A 15199-nucleotide genomic window follows, 5' to 3' on the forward strand; every position below is an offset into this window, starting at 1 on the left:
TCTTGTCCAATCCATCCAACCTTCACTACAGGAGACTGAACACCAAAGTCCTTCCTCTTAATGCCCCCAAAGCTGAAGAACCTCATTGCGACCTCTCTGAGGCAACATCACGTCTGGTTTAAAGTATTCCTTGACATACTGTAAAACAATATCATGAACTTTTTCGATTCCAGTTTACGACTTGTCTGCAATTTGGATCTTGTTGGGTCATGGCTGCTAAAATGAATATCCCCCTTCTTTACGTACTCCAGACTCCCCCTTCTTTTGATCCACGACAACGTATTTATATATTTCCGTCATTACGCTTTACCTAGCAGAAGAAGCCTCACACTATCCGTACAACATTGATCTGCTCAGGGTGCTGTAATGGGCGTCCTCAGAGGTAAGCATTACTTAGGGGTTGGTGTCTCAGTTGGTGCTTGCTACACAGGTTACATGTGACATACCCAGCATTCCACCTACACTCATCAGCGGAGATTGTACACTCCATAAGGGCTCCACCATCTACAAAGAGAACTTCCAGACGCAGGGTGAGTATAGCACCAAACAAGTTCTCTCCTGAAATGACAATCAATATTGGGTAACGTCCTCTCCCCATTACACAATTGTTAAAAGGACTTGAGGCACTTACAGTATTACCCCCCAAAAAAGGATTTAACCCTTTGCTAAAATGTTTCATGTGTCTACGTCTAATACTGGTATGAGCCTTTATTTAAATTATACACTTACCTTCATTTAATAGAGTCATTTTTGTTTAAAAACAGAACTGCCTATACACCTCTCCTCTCCACAGGAAAGCAGAAGGTGGTGAGGGTGGATGATGGTGAGTAGGGGGGAGGCGGTGGGTAGATGGTGAGTAAGTAGGGAGACGGTGGGTAGGTGGTGAGTGGGTGTGATGGGTAGTGAGTGGGGGGGGGGGGGAGAGGCGGTGGGTGGTGAATGGGTTGGGGAGGTGGTGGGTAGGGGTGAGTGGGAAGGAGGTGGTGAGTAGGGGGAGGTGATGGGTAGGGGTGAGTGGGGGGATGTGGTGAGTAGAGGGGAGGTGGTGGGTAGGGGTGAGTGGGGGGGGGTGGTGAGTAGAGGGGAGGTGGTGGGAAGGGTAGTGAGTGGGGGGGAGGTGGTGAGTAGGGCTGAGTGGGGGGGAGGTGGTGAGTAGAGGGGAGGTGGTGGGTGCGGAGAGTGGGGGGGGAGTGGTGGTGAGTAGAGAGGAGGTGGTGGGTAGAGGTGAGTGGGGGGAGGTGGTGGGTAGGGGTGGGTGGGGGGAGGTAGTGGGTAGGGGTGAGTGGGGGGGAGGTGGTGAGTGGAGGGGAGGTGGTGGGTAGGGGTGAGTGGGGGGGAGGTGGTGGGTAGATGGTGAGTAAGGAGGGAGACGGTGGGTAGGTGGTGAGTGGGGGTGATGGGTAGTGAGTGGGGGGGGGAGAGGCAGTGGGTGGTGAATGGGTTGGGGAGGTGGTGGGTAGGGGTGAGTGGGAAGGAGGTGGTGAGTAGGGGGAGGTGATGGGTAGGGGTGAGTGGGGGGATGTGGTGAGTAGAGGGGAGGAGGTAGGTAGGGGTGAGTGGGGGGGAGGTGGTGAGTAGAGGGGAGGTGGTGGGTAGGGGTGAGTGGGGGGGGTGGTGAGTAGAGGGAAGGTGGTGGGAAGGGTAGTGAGTGGGGGGGAGGTGGTGAGTAGGGCTGAGTGGGGGGGAGGTGGTGAGTAGAGGGAGGTGGTGAGTAGAGGGGAGGTGGTGGGTGCGGAGAGTGGTGGTGAGTAGAGAGGACTGGAGGTGGTGGGTAGAGGTGGGTAGGGGTGGGTGGGGGGAGGTAGTGGGTGGGGGTGGGTGGGGGGGAGGTGGTGAGTGGAGGGGAGGTGGTGGGTAGGGGTGAGTGGGGGGGAGGTGGTGGGTAGGGGTGGGTGGGGGAGGTAGTGGGTAAGGGGTGGGTGGGTGGGGGGTGGAGAGTGGAGGGGAGGTAGTGGGTGGGGGTGAGTGGGGAGGAGGTGGTGGGTAGGGGTGGGTGGGGGGGTGGTGGGTAGGGGGGAGGTAGTGGGTAGGGGTGGGGGGGAGGTAGTGGGTAAGGGGTGGCGGTGGGTTAGCGGCTAGACAGACAGACACCGCCACCAGTGAGGGCCCCCCGGGTACTCGGCGCCTCGGGGCCTGGTCTCCATGGTAACCCTCAGGCAGGAGGACACGGTGCGGCCGATCGCTAGGGGAGGGTCTGTATCACATTGCGGCCAATCACATTCCGTCTCTCTGGAGCATCCTAGCATGCTAGTCAGTGTCCCTGCTTCCCTATTGGTGTTCTCAGGTGTCTGTCAGCGTTGAGACCCGCCTCCCTGTGTCTCCTGTCTGCCAGGCTGCTGTGAGAGGCGCACGGGGAGCAGCAGAGCCCAGCCCAGCAGCACAGCATCCTCTGCCAGCAGCGCTGCACCCGGAGCAGGTGAGTGCTGCACCCATATGTAGCTATCAGTGCGCTGCATCCATAGTCCTCTGTGTGCTGCACCTCCAACCCCCTGTGTGCTGCACCTCCAACCCCCTGTGTGCTGCATCCCTAACCCACTGTGTGCTCCATCCCAACCCTCTGTGTGCTCCATCCCTAACCCACTGTGTGCTCCATCCCTAACCCACTGTGTGCTCCATCCCAACCCTCTGTGTGCTGCACCTCCAACCCTCTGTGTGCTGCACCTCCAACCCTCTGTGTGCTGCATCCCTAACCCACTGTGTGCTGCATCCCAACCCTCTGTGTGCTGTATCCCTAACCCACTGTGTGCTGCATCCCAACCCTCTGTGTGCTCCATCCCAACCCTCTGTGTGCTGCACCTCCAACCCACTGTGTGCTGCATCCCAACCCTCTGTGTGCTGTATCCCTAACCCACTGTGTGCTGCACCTCCAACCCTCTGTGTGCTGCATCCCTAACCCACTGTGTGCTCCATCCCTAACCCACTGTGTGCTGGATGCTATTCCCCCAAAACCTATATGTGCTGTCATTATAATCATCTATGTGCTGCACCTCAACCCTATATCTGCTGCCATACTAACCTTCAATGCACTGCACCCCTAACCTACTGTGCTGCCCCCACTATCCCACTGTGCTGCCCCCTATACCTCTGTGCTGCTGCCTAACCCTCTGTGCTGCCCCCTATCCCTCTGTGCTGTCCCCTAACCCACTGTTCTGCCCCTTACCCACTGGGCTGCCCTCTAACCCACTATGCTGCCCTCTAACCCTCTGTGCTGCCCCCTATCCCTCTGTGCTGCCCCTTACCCACTGTGCTGCCCTCTAACTATCTGTGCTGCCCCCTATCCCTCTGTGCTGCCCCCTATCCCTCTGTGTGCTGATCTTATACAGTGTATTATATTATCCTCTATGGCAGTGATTTTCAACCTTTTTACCTTGCACCATGAGATCCCCACAGGGCAAAACACATTGGCCCCCCACAGGGAAAAAGAAAACAAACCTATTGCCCCCATATAAAAAACAATCACAATGGTCCCCACAGGTAACAAAAATAAAATACATTGGTCCTTTACATGAAATGTAGAGACCAGTAGATAACAGTTGGACTGGTGCTGGCTGTAATCTGGTTTGGGCATCTGTAGATCTGGGGGCACACCTGAGAACAGATCAAGGCACACGAGTGTGCCACGGCCAGTGGTTGAAGATCACTGCTCTATGGTCTGCGGCTGAGGTGATAATGGTCCATTGGCTGCTGTTGTGGAAGCTGACCATAGGCCAGTGATCGCTGCTGCCTGGTATCACATTAACCCATTGGCTGCTGGTGTGGAAGCTGACCATAGGCCAGTGATCGCTGCTGCCTGGTATCACATTAACCCATTGGCTGCTGGTGTGGAAGCTGACCATAGGCCAGTGATCGCCGCTGCCTGGTATCACATTAACCCATTGGCTGCTGGTGTGGAAGCTGACCATAGGCCAGTGATCGCTGCTGCCTGGTATCACATTAACCCATTGGCTGCTGGTGTGGAAGCTGACCATAGGCCAGTGATCGCTGCTGCCTGGTATCAAATTGGCTGCCGGTGTGGAAGCTGACCATAGGCCAGTGATCGCTGCTGCCTGGTATCACATTAACCCATTGGCTGCTGGTGTGTTGCCTGGTTCTGTCAGACACGCAGAGCGGGCACCATGCCCCAGCCTTCTCCTAGTACACAGCATGGGCAGTATATGGGTATGAGAGGGCGGTTTATAAGGTCTTATTAATGTTTATCACTTGGATGTTGTAGAACTACCAGTCACAGCATGCCCACCAGCATACCGGCACTGTACGCGAGCTGGCGTGTGGCAGTATGTGGTTGGGAGGTGGCAGAGAGGCCTATGTATTATTACTATACATGGCCCCAGCACGCCCTCTGCACTATACTCCTGTGCTCCCGTCATTGGTCATTGTGTGATGTGACAGCAGGATGACAATACGACACACCTAATGCGATGTGCTCCATCCTGTCCCTGTCTGCCGCTGCATGGCATGTATGTTACCCACAGCCCTGGCATGGTGGGCATTACTGATGGCTCAGGGCGGCTGGGAGGCTCCTGGTAGTGAATGGTGAGAGAAGGAGGGCTCTGCCGTGGTAGAGGGATGGGAGGCGGCTGGGATTCTTTGTGTGAGCAGCTGTGCATCCAGACGTCATGGTGCTGGAAGGCACCCAGGATCTGTGATCGGCTACCTGACCCTGGGAGATACGGCGTGTGACTGTGTGTGTCAGGATTTATCTGCCATCATTGTTACTGGCAGTGGCACTGGTACTGGCAGGGGAAGCCTGCCGCTCAGCAGATCCCACACAGGCCCTGTAAATGGTGCAAATCCAGGCTTCAGTGCCAGGGCATCGCTTAGATGCAGGGCTGCTGTGCCCGGCACACATGCTGGGCATAACGTACTCTGCCAGGTACATCAGATGTGTAGGGATTATTCCTCCTCTGCTTCCACTCGTCCCCTATTTACTTTTTAGAATATGCCCCCCCTCCCCCCCTCCCCACTCACTTGAACACAGGAATGATGTCTATTGTGTGTAGTCACTGTATATGCCCATTGTGTAATGCTGGGTACACACACTTATACAACCCATGGCTGGGCTTCTCCCATCTCTGGCTGTGCTGCTCTGCGCAGTGTAACGGGGTCAGAGGTCACACTGCGCTGCCGCTCCCAGGAGTACCGCTGCCCTGCTCCCTGCCACATTATCACTCCTGGTCGCTCTGCCAGCGTTAGTAAATGTGCAGGGGCACTTTTTTTTGTTTGGAGGGGGGAGGCAAATCCTGGTATCCCAGGAATCGCGGGATTGAGCATTTGAATCAGAATTGAAAAAATCAATTGCAAAACAGCAGGTGTGAGGGTCTCCCAACTAACCCCCCCCCCCACACACACCTTGGAACACTGTGGCCCATGGGTGGGACAGCAGGACAGTCGCTGGAAAACAGGGCAATCTCGCCAGTCAGGCCAGTGTTGGGAGGTATCAGTCGGGATGTTAAATATTACTGTATGGTCTGTTTAATATTTGTCTGCTCCACCTCCCAGTGGCCAAGCGCCCCTTATGTACTATGCCCCATATGTATCACAGGGGGCCAAGCTGGTGACACGGTGATTGGGAATGGTGTATACCCAGCTGTGTGTCATACTGTGATGCCGCTGTCCGCTGTGCTGAACTGCTTCATCCTCCTGCAGCAGCTGCCACACAGAGAAGTAGGGATCGCTGTGCTGAACTGCTTCGTCCTCCTGCAGCAGCTGCCACACAGAGAAGTAGGGATTGCTGTGCTGAACTGCTTTATCCTCCTGCAGCAGCTGCCACATGGAGAAGTAGGGATCGCTGTGCTGAACTGCTTCATCCTCCTGCAGCAGCTGCCACACGGAGAAGTAGGGATCACTGTGCTGCACGGCTTTATCCTCCTGCAGAAGCTGCCACACGGAGAAGTAGGGATCGCTGTGTCATGCTCAGATGGGCCTCATTCACAGTCCGGTCTGCGAACACCCTGTGTTTTTGCGTTCCGCACCCTAAGTCTGACTATTCTCATGTACCGAGCCACCTCTGAGGCCCAGTTATTGTATAGTGTAATAATATACAGAAGTCACTCACACCGCCCGCTCAGCCTGACCTAGATACAGTATATAGTATATTTGTGTGGCTGTATTACTGTCAGCGTGGATGTGGTAAGCGGTACAGGCTCCGCTATAGGAACGCTGTGCAGATATTAAGGAGGCAACTAATAGCAAGTATCTTGTTTCCTGTTAATACTCCCAAAAACTGAGTTACGGCACCGTGGTATTTGGTATCATGCCTAGTTCTCCCTATATAGGTCTATAAATTCCTGCACAGAGCGTGGAGGCTACTGTAGAAATCACCAGCTCTGTTTTCTGAGTATCGGCTTTGTTGTATGTGATGGCTGTGCACTCTATGGTCTGGCTATATAGTGGCTGTGCACTCTATGGTCTGGCTATATAGTGGCTGTGCACTCTATGGTCTGGCTATATAGTGGCTGTGCACTCTATGGTCTGGCTATATAGTGGCTGTGTACTCTATGATCTGGCTATATAGTGGCTGTGTACTCTATGGTCTGGCTATATAGTGGCTGTGTACTCTATGATTTGGCTATATAGTGGCTGTGTACTCTATGGTCTGGCTATATAGTGGCTGTGTACTCTATGGTCTGGCTATATAGTGGCTGTGTACACTATGGTCTGGCTATATAGTTGCTGTGTACTCTATGGTCTGGCTATATAGTGGCTGTGTACTCTATGGTCTGGCTATATAGTGGCTGTGTACTCTATGGTCTGGCTATATAGTGGCTGTGTACTCTATGGTCTGGATATAGTGGCTGTGTACTCTGTGGTTCAGCTGCGGTGGCTGTGTACTCTGTGGTCTGGCTATAGTGGCTGTGTACGCTATGGTCTGGCTATAGTGGCTGTGTACTCTATGGTCTGGCTATAGTGGCTGTGTACTCTATGGTCTGGCTATAGTGGCTGTGTACTCTGTGGTTCAGCTGCGGTGGCTGTGTACTCTGTGGTCTGGCTATAGTGGCTGTGTACTCTGTGGTCTGGCTATAGTGGCTGTATACGCTATGGTCTGGCTATAGTGGCAGGGTACTCTATGGTCTGGCTATAGTGGCTGTGTACACTATGGTCTGGCTATAGTGGCTGGGTACTCTATGGTCTGGCTATAGTCGCTGTGTAATCTATGATCTGGCTATAGTGGCTTTGTACTCTGTGATTCAGCTGCGGTGGCTGTGTACTCTGTGGTCTGGCTGTGGTGGCTGTGTACTCTGTGGTTTGGTTGCAGTGGCTGTGCACTTTATGGTCTAGCTGTGATGGCTATGGTTTGTCAGTCTACTCTATGGTCTCACTGTGAGGACTGTGAACTCTATAGGTGGTGGTGGCTGGTCTGGCTGTGTACTCTATGGTCTGTCTGTGATGGTTGTGTACTCTATGGTCTGTCTGTGATGGTTGTGTACTCTATGGTCTGTCTGTGATAGCTCTGTACTCTATGGTCTGGCAGTGTACTCTATGGCCTAGGTGTGATGGCTGTGTACTCTGTGGTTTGGTTGCAGTAGCTGTGTACTCTATGGCCTGTCTATGATGGCTGTTTACTCTGTTCTTTGGTTGCAGTGGCTGTGTACGCTATGGTCTGTCTGTGATGGCTGTGTACTCTATGGTCTAGCTGTGATGGCTGTGTACTCTATGGTCTGTCTGTGATGGCTGTTTACTCTATGGTCTGTCTGTGATGGCTGTGTACTCTATGGTCTGTCTGGGATGGCTGTGTACTCTATGGTCTGTCTGTGATGGTTGTGTACTCTATGGTCTGTCTGTGATGGTTGTGTACTCTATGGTCTGTCTGTGATGGCTGTGTACTCTATGGTCTGTCTGTGATGGCTGTGTACTCTATGGTCTGTCTGTGATGGCTGTGTACTCTATGGTCTGTCTGTGATGGCTGTGTGCTCTATGGTCTGTCTGTGATGGTTGTGTACTCTATGGTCTGTCTGTGATGGCTGTGTACTCTATGGTCTGTCTGTGATGGCTGTTTACTCTATGGTCTGTCTGTGATGGCTGTGTACTCTATGGTCTGTCTGTGATGGCTGTTTACTCTATGGTCTGTCTGTGATGGCTGTGTACTCTATGGTCTGTCTGTGATGGCTGTTTACTCTATGATCTTGCTGTGATGGCTGTGTACTCTATGGTCTGTCTGTAATGGCTGTGTACTCTATGGTCTGTCTGTGATGGCTGTGTACTCTATGGTCTTGCTGTGATGGCTGTGTACTCTATGGTCTGTCTGTGATGGCTGTTTACTCTATGGTCTGTCTGTGATGGCTGTGTACTCTATGGTCTGTCTGTGGTGGCTGTGTACTCTATGGTCTTGCTGTGATGGCTGTGTACTCTATGGTCTGTCTGTGATGGCTGTGTACTCTATGGTATAGCTGTGATGGCTGTGTACTCTATGGTATAGCTGTGATGGCTGTGTACTCTGTGGTTTCCCCACCCCTTACGTGAGCAACCCTGTATTGTGATATATGAGGTGGGATAGATGCCTTTGCTACATATTGAGGTCACCTCGCCCACAATGATATGTGGGTGTACACTGGTACCCCTGATTTTGGCATAGACCCCAGTACACCATAAGTAGGGGCACTGTCATGCTAGGGCACAATGCGGTTCAGAGCTGAAGTATTTATCCTACCAGCCAAGGTACCAAGTGATAACCAGCCTAATCCGCGGCTGGGAGAAGGAATGTAACCATGTGGTGCCCTGGTAATTGACAGAGGAGTACAATGGCCACACCCCCCTGGTGCACAGACTCCTCTGCAGGAGGACCACAGATGGCAGAAATGATCAGGCACCAGTTACAGCATCATTATGCACTGTTGGCAGAGGGAAGGGTGCTGGGATTTACCAGGGAAGATCCTTAATTGGTGACAGGGGGGAGACAGGTGCCAGGGATGAGTAATTCGATTGTAGCTGGGAGCGCTCTGCGGGGAGCCGAGAGAGAACGTGGATGAGCCCCCGGTGTATGCAGCCAGCATCCCAGGGACTAAGGCCAGAATGTCACATGTTAGTCCCATTATGTATTCTGGTATTTGGGCAGGGACGTCATGATAACACTGTGCTAACATACATGATCACATGTGATGTCTGCATGGAACAGCTAATCAGCACACAACTGTCATTTTTCAAGCTCAGCCTGTAATGTGGCCACTAGGAGCCGTTTGGCTGCTACTTTATCTCTCGCCAAGTCTTAGTACGTCTCCTCCTAGATCCCTTAGAATTAGAAGGTGATGACCCCTTTATGCAGAGAGACCAGTTACCAGTCTATAATTATAGGAAAACAACCAGGTGATTGGGGGCTGTGATCAGTACCCAGCGCTGCGTGTGGGGTGTAATATATTGGTTCCTCTGGTGTTGGTGCTGTCTTGCTCGCAGTGTTGTGTTGCGCTGTCCGTCTGTCTATGAGTATAATGTGATGGGATACATCATCGCGTCTTACACTGACATGTGTGTCATCCTCCCAGAGAGGAGACAGGCTCCATGCAGTGCCTGCATGGTTACAGGGTGAGCAGAATGCAGTGTAGTTTCTGTGTCAGTTACATGGTGAGCAGAATGCAGTGTGACAGTCCATACACGGTTACAGGATGAGCAGAATGTAGTGTGACCGTCTTTGCACAGTTACAGGATGAGTAGAACGTGGTGTGACCGTCTGTGCACGGGTACAGGAGGAGCAGAATGCAGTGTGACAGCCCATGCACAGTTACAGGATGAGCAGACTGCAGTTTTACAGTCCATACATGATTACAGGAGAATGCAGTGTGACAGTCCATACATGATTACAGGATGAGCAGACTGCAGTGTAACAGTCCATACAGGGTTACATGGTGAGCAGAATGCAGTGTGACAGTCCATACATGATTACAGGATGAGCAGACTGCAGTGTAACAGTCCATACAGGGTTACATGGTGAGCAGAATGCAGTGTGACAGTCCGTGCACGGTTACAGGAGGAGTAGAATGCAGTGTGACAATCCGTGCACGTTTACAGGATGATCAGAATGCAGTGTAACAGTCCATACATGTTCTCAAGGTAAGATAGGGACGTTGCTTTTCACCTACATATTTGTTTTGAAGCTCGCAGGAGGCATTTTGGAATACAATTGATGTGTCCAGTACACATTACCCTCTGAGAATTCTTTGTTTTGTGGTACGGGGTTACCACACGTATTCCTCATTTCACCTGCAGAACTTCAGCGCTTAGATTCAGTTCACCGTCCACCCTTTCCTAGTCCATACATGTTACATGGTAAGCAGAATGCAGTGTAACAGTCCATACATGTTACATGGTGAGCAGAATGCAGTGTGACAGTCCATACATGGTTAAATGGTGAGCAGAATGCATTGTGACAGTCCATACACGGTTACATGGTGAGCAGAATGCAGTGTGACAGTCCATACACGGTTACATGGTGAGCAGAATGCAGTGTGACAGTCCATACAGAGTTACAGGATGAGCAGAATGCAGTGTGACAGTCCATACAGAGTTACATGGTGAGCAGAATGCAGTGTGACAGTCCATACATGGTTACATGGTGAGCAGAATGCAGTGTGACAGTCCATACACTGTTACGTGGTAAGCAGAATGCAGTGTGACAGTCCATAAACAGTTACTTGGTGAGCAGAATGCAGTGTAACAGTCCAGACATGATTACAGGATGAGCAGAATGCAGTGTAACAGTCAATACATGTTACATGGTGAGCATAATGCAGTGTGACAGTCCATGCACAGTTACATGATGAGCAGAACGCAGTGTAACAGTCCATACACGGTTACATAGTGAGCAGAATGCAGTGTGACAGTCTGTACACAGTTACATGATGAGCAGAATGCAGTGTGACGGTCCATACACGGTTACATAGTGAGCAGAATGCAGTGTGACAGTCCGTACACAGTTACAGGATGAGCAGAATGCAGTGTGACAGTCCATACACGGTTACATGGTGAGCAGAATTCAGTGTGACGGTCCATACACGGTTACATGGTGAGCAGAATGCAGTGTGACAGTCCATACACGGTTACATGGTGAGCAGAATGCAGTGTGACATTCCATACATGGTGAGCAGAATGCAGTGTGACATTCCATACACAGTTACATGGTGAGCAGAATTCAGTGTGACAGTCCATACAGAGTTACAGGATGAGCAGAATGCAGTGTGACAGTCCATACACGGTTACATGGTGAGCAGAATGCAGTGTGATATTCCATACATGGTTACATGGTGAGCAGAATGCAGTGTGAGATTCCATACTTGGTTACATGGTGAGCAGAATACAGTGTGACATTCCATACACAGTTACATGGTGAGCAGAATGCAGTGTGACATTCCATACACAGTTACATGGTGAGCAGAATGCAGTGTGACAGTCCATACAGAGTTACAGGATGAGCAGAATGCAGTGTGACAGTTCATACAGAGTTACATGGTGAGCAGAATGCAGTGTGACAGTCCATACACAGTTACATGGTGAGCAGAATGCAGTGTGACAGTCCATACAGAGTTACAGGATGAGCAGAATGCAGTGTGACATTCCATACACAGTTACACGGTGAGCAGAATGCAGTGTGACAGTGCATACACGGTTACATGGTGAGCAGAATGCAGTGTGACAGTGCATACACGGTTACATGGTGAGCAGAATGCAGTGTAACAGTCCATACACGGTTACATGGTGAGCAGAATGCAGTGTGACAGTGCATACACGGTAACATGGTGAGCAGAATGCAGTGTGACAGTCCATACACGGTTACATGGTGAGCAGAATGCAGTGTGGCAGTGCATACATGGTTACAGGATGAGCAGAATGCAGTGTGACAGTCTATACACGGTTACATGGTGAACAGAATGCAGTGTGACAGTCCATACACAGTTACATGGTGAGCAGAATGCAGTGTGACAGTCCATACACAGTTACATGGTGAGCAGAATGCAGTGTGACAGTCCATACAGAGTTACAGGATGAGCAGAATGCAGTGTGACAGTTCATACAGAGTTACATGGTGAGCAGAATGCAGTGTGACAGTCCATACACAGTTACATGGTGAGCAGAATGCAGTGTGACAGTCCATACAGAGTTACAGGATGAGCAGAATGCAGTGTGACATTCCATACACAGTTACACGGTGAGCAGAATGCAGTGTGACAGTGCATACACGGTTACATGGTGAGCAGAATGCAGTGTGACAGTCCATACAGAGTTACAGGATGAGCAGAATGCAGTGTGACAGTCCATACACAGTTACAGGATGAGCAGAATGCAGTGTGACATTCCATACACAGTTACATGGTGAGCAGAATGCAGTGTGACAGTCCATACACGGTTACATGGTGAGCAGAATGCAGTGTGACAGTCCATACACGGTTACATGGTGAGCAGAATGCAGTGTGACAATGCATACACGGTTACAGGATGAGCAGAATGCAGTGTGACAATGCATACATGGTTACAGGATGAGCAGAATGCAGTGTGACAGTCCATACACGGTTACAGGATGAGCAGAATGCAGTGTGACAGTGCATACACGGTTACATGGTGAGCAGAATGCAGTGTGACTGTTCATACAGAGTTACATGGTGAGCAGAATGCAGTGTGACAGTCCATACAGAGTAACAGGATGAGCAGAATGCAGTGTGACAGTCCATAAACAGTTACAGGATGAGCAGAATGCAGTGTGACATTCCATACACAGTTACATGGTGAGCAGAATGCAGTGTGACAGTCCATACACGGTTACATGGTGAGCAGAATACAGTGTGACAGTGCATACACGGTTACATGGTGAGCAGAATGCAGTCTAACAGTCCATACACAGTTACATGGTGAGCAGAATGCAGTGTGACATTCCATACACGGTTACATGGTGAGCAGAATGCAGTGTGACAGTCCATACACGGTTACATGGTGAGCAGAATACAGTGTGACAGTGCATACACGGTTACATGGTGAGCAGAATGCAGTGTGACAGTGCATACACGGTTACATGGTGAGCTGAATGCAGTGTGGCAGTGCATACACGGTTACAGGATGAGCAGAATGCAGTGTGACAATGCATACATGGTTACAGGATGAGCAGAATGCAGTGTGACAGTCCATACACGGTTACAGGATGAGCAGAATGCAGTGTGACAGTCCATACACGGTTACATTATGAGCAGAATGCAGTGTGACAGTCCATACACGGTTACATGGTGAGCAGAATGCAGTGTGACAGTCCGTACACGGTTACATGGTGAGCAGAATGCAGTGTGACAGTCCATACACAGTTACATGGTGAGCAGAATACAGTGTAACAGTGCAACAGTGCATACACGGTTACATGGTGAGCAGAATGCAGTGTGACAGTGCATACACGGTTACATGGTGAGCAGAATGCAGTGTGACAGTGCATACACGGTTACATGGTGAGCAGAATGCAGTGTGACAGTGCATACACGGTTACATGGTGAGCAGAATGCAGTGTGACATTCCATACACAGTTACAGGATGAGCAGAATGCATGTGGCAGTGCATACATGGTTACAGGATGAGCAGAATGCAGTGTGACAGTCTATACACGGTTACATGGTGAGCAGAATGCAGTGTGACAGTCCATACATGGTTATAGGGTGAGCAGAATGCAGTGTGACAGCGCATACACGGTTACATGGTGAGCAGAATGCAGTGTGACAGCGCATACACGGTTACAGGATGAGCAGAATGCAGTGTGACAATGCATACATGGTTACTGGATGAGCAGAATGCAGTGTGACAGTCCATACACGGTTACAGGATGAGCAGAATGCAGTGTGACAGTCCATACACCGTTACAGGATGAGCAGAATGCAGTGTGACAGTCCATACACGGTTACATGGTGAGCAGAATGCAGTGTGACAGTGCATACACAGTTACAGGATGAGCAGAATGCAGTGTGACAATGCATACATGGTTACAGGATGAGCAGAATGCAGTGTGACAGTCCATACACGGTTACAGGTTGAGCAGAATGCAGTGTGACAGTCCATACACGGTTACAGGATGAGCAGAATGCAGTGTGACAGTTCATACACAGTTACAGGATGAGCAGAATGCAGTGTGACAATGCATACATGGTTACAGGATGAGCAGAATGCAGTGTGACAGTCCATACACGGTTACAGGTTGAGCAGAATGCAGTGTGACAGTCCATACACGGTTACAGGATGAGCAGAATGCAGTGTGACAGTCCATACACAGTTACATGGTGAGCAGAATGCAGTGTGACAGTGCATACACAGTTACAGGATGAGCAGAATGCAGTGTGACAATGCATACATGGTTACAGGATGAGCAGAATGCAGTGTGACAGTCCATACACGGTTACAGGTTGAGCAGAATGCAGTGTGACAGTCCATACACGGTTACAGGATGAGCAGAATGCAGTGTGACAGTGCATACACAGTTACAGGATGAGCAGAATGCAGTGTGACAATGCATACATGGTTACAGGATGAGCAGAATGCAGTGTGACAGTCCATACACGGTTACAGGTTGAGCAGAATGCAGTGTGACAGTCCATACACGGTTACAGGATGAGCAGAATGCAGTGTGACAGTCCATACACAGTTACATGGTGAGCAGAATGCAGTGTGACAGTGCATACACAGTTACAGGATGAGCAGAATGCAGTGTGACAATGCATACATGGTTACAGGATGAGCAGAATGCAGTGTGACAGTCCATACACGGTTACAGGTTGAGCAGAATGCAGTGTGACAGTCCATACACGGTTACAGGATGAGCAGAATGCAGTGTGACAGGCCATACACGGTTACATGGTGAGCAGAATGCAGTGTGACAGTGCATACACAGTTACAGGATGAGCAGAATGCAGTGTGACAATGCATACATGGTTACAGGATGAGCAGAATACAGTGTGACAGTCCATACACGGTTACAGGATGAGCAGAATACAGTGTGACAGGCCATACACGGTTACATGGTGAGCAGAATGCAGTGTGACAGGCCATACACAGTTACATGGTGAGCAGAATGCAGTGTGACAGTCCATGCACGGTTACAGACTGAGCAGAATGCAGTGTGACAGGCCATACACGGTTACATGGTGAGCAGAATGCAGTGTGACAGTCCATGCACGGTTACAGGATGAGCAGAATGCAGTGTGACAGGCCATACACGGTTACATGGTGAGCAGAATGCAGTGTGACAGTC

The 15199-nt window shown here is 50.6% G+C and overlaps 1 protein-coding gene across 2 annotated transcripts in view; it reads left to right on the forward strand.

Moving 5' to 3' along the window:
• The first annotated feature begins 2267 nt into the window (after positions 1 to 2267).
• DPYSL5 (dihydropyrimidinase like 5) overlaps positions 2268 to 15199 on the forward strand; it is a 107783-nt gene continuing 94851 nt past the window's right edge. For both annotated transcript variants that reach the window (XR_014471868.1, XM_083178930.1), the window contains exon 1: positions 2268 to 2416. The gene's annotated coding sequence lies outside the window, so the exon portion shown is untranslated. The remainder of the gene's footprint in view (positions 2417 to 15199) is intronic.

This window comes from Crinia signifera, chromosome 3, assembly GCF_055691185.1.
Source record: "Crinia signifera chromosome 3, ASM5569118v1, whole genome shotgun sequence".
Lineage (NCBI taxonomy): Eukaryota > Metazoa > Chordata > Amphibia > Anura > Myobatrachidae > Crinia > Crinia signifera.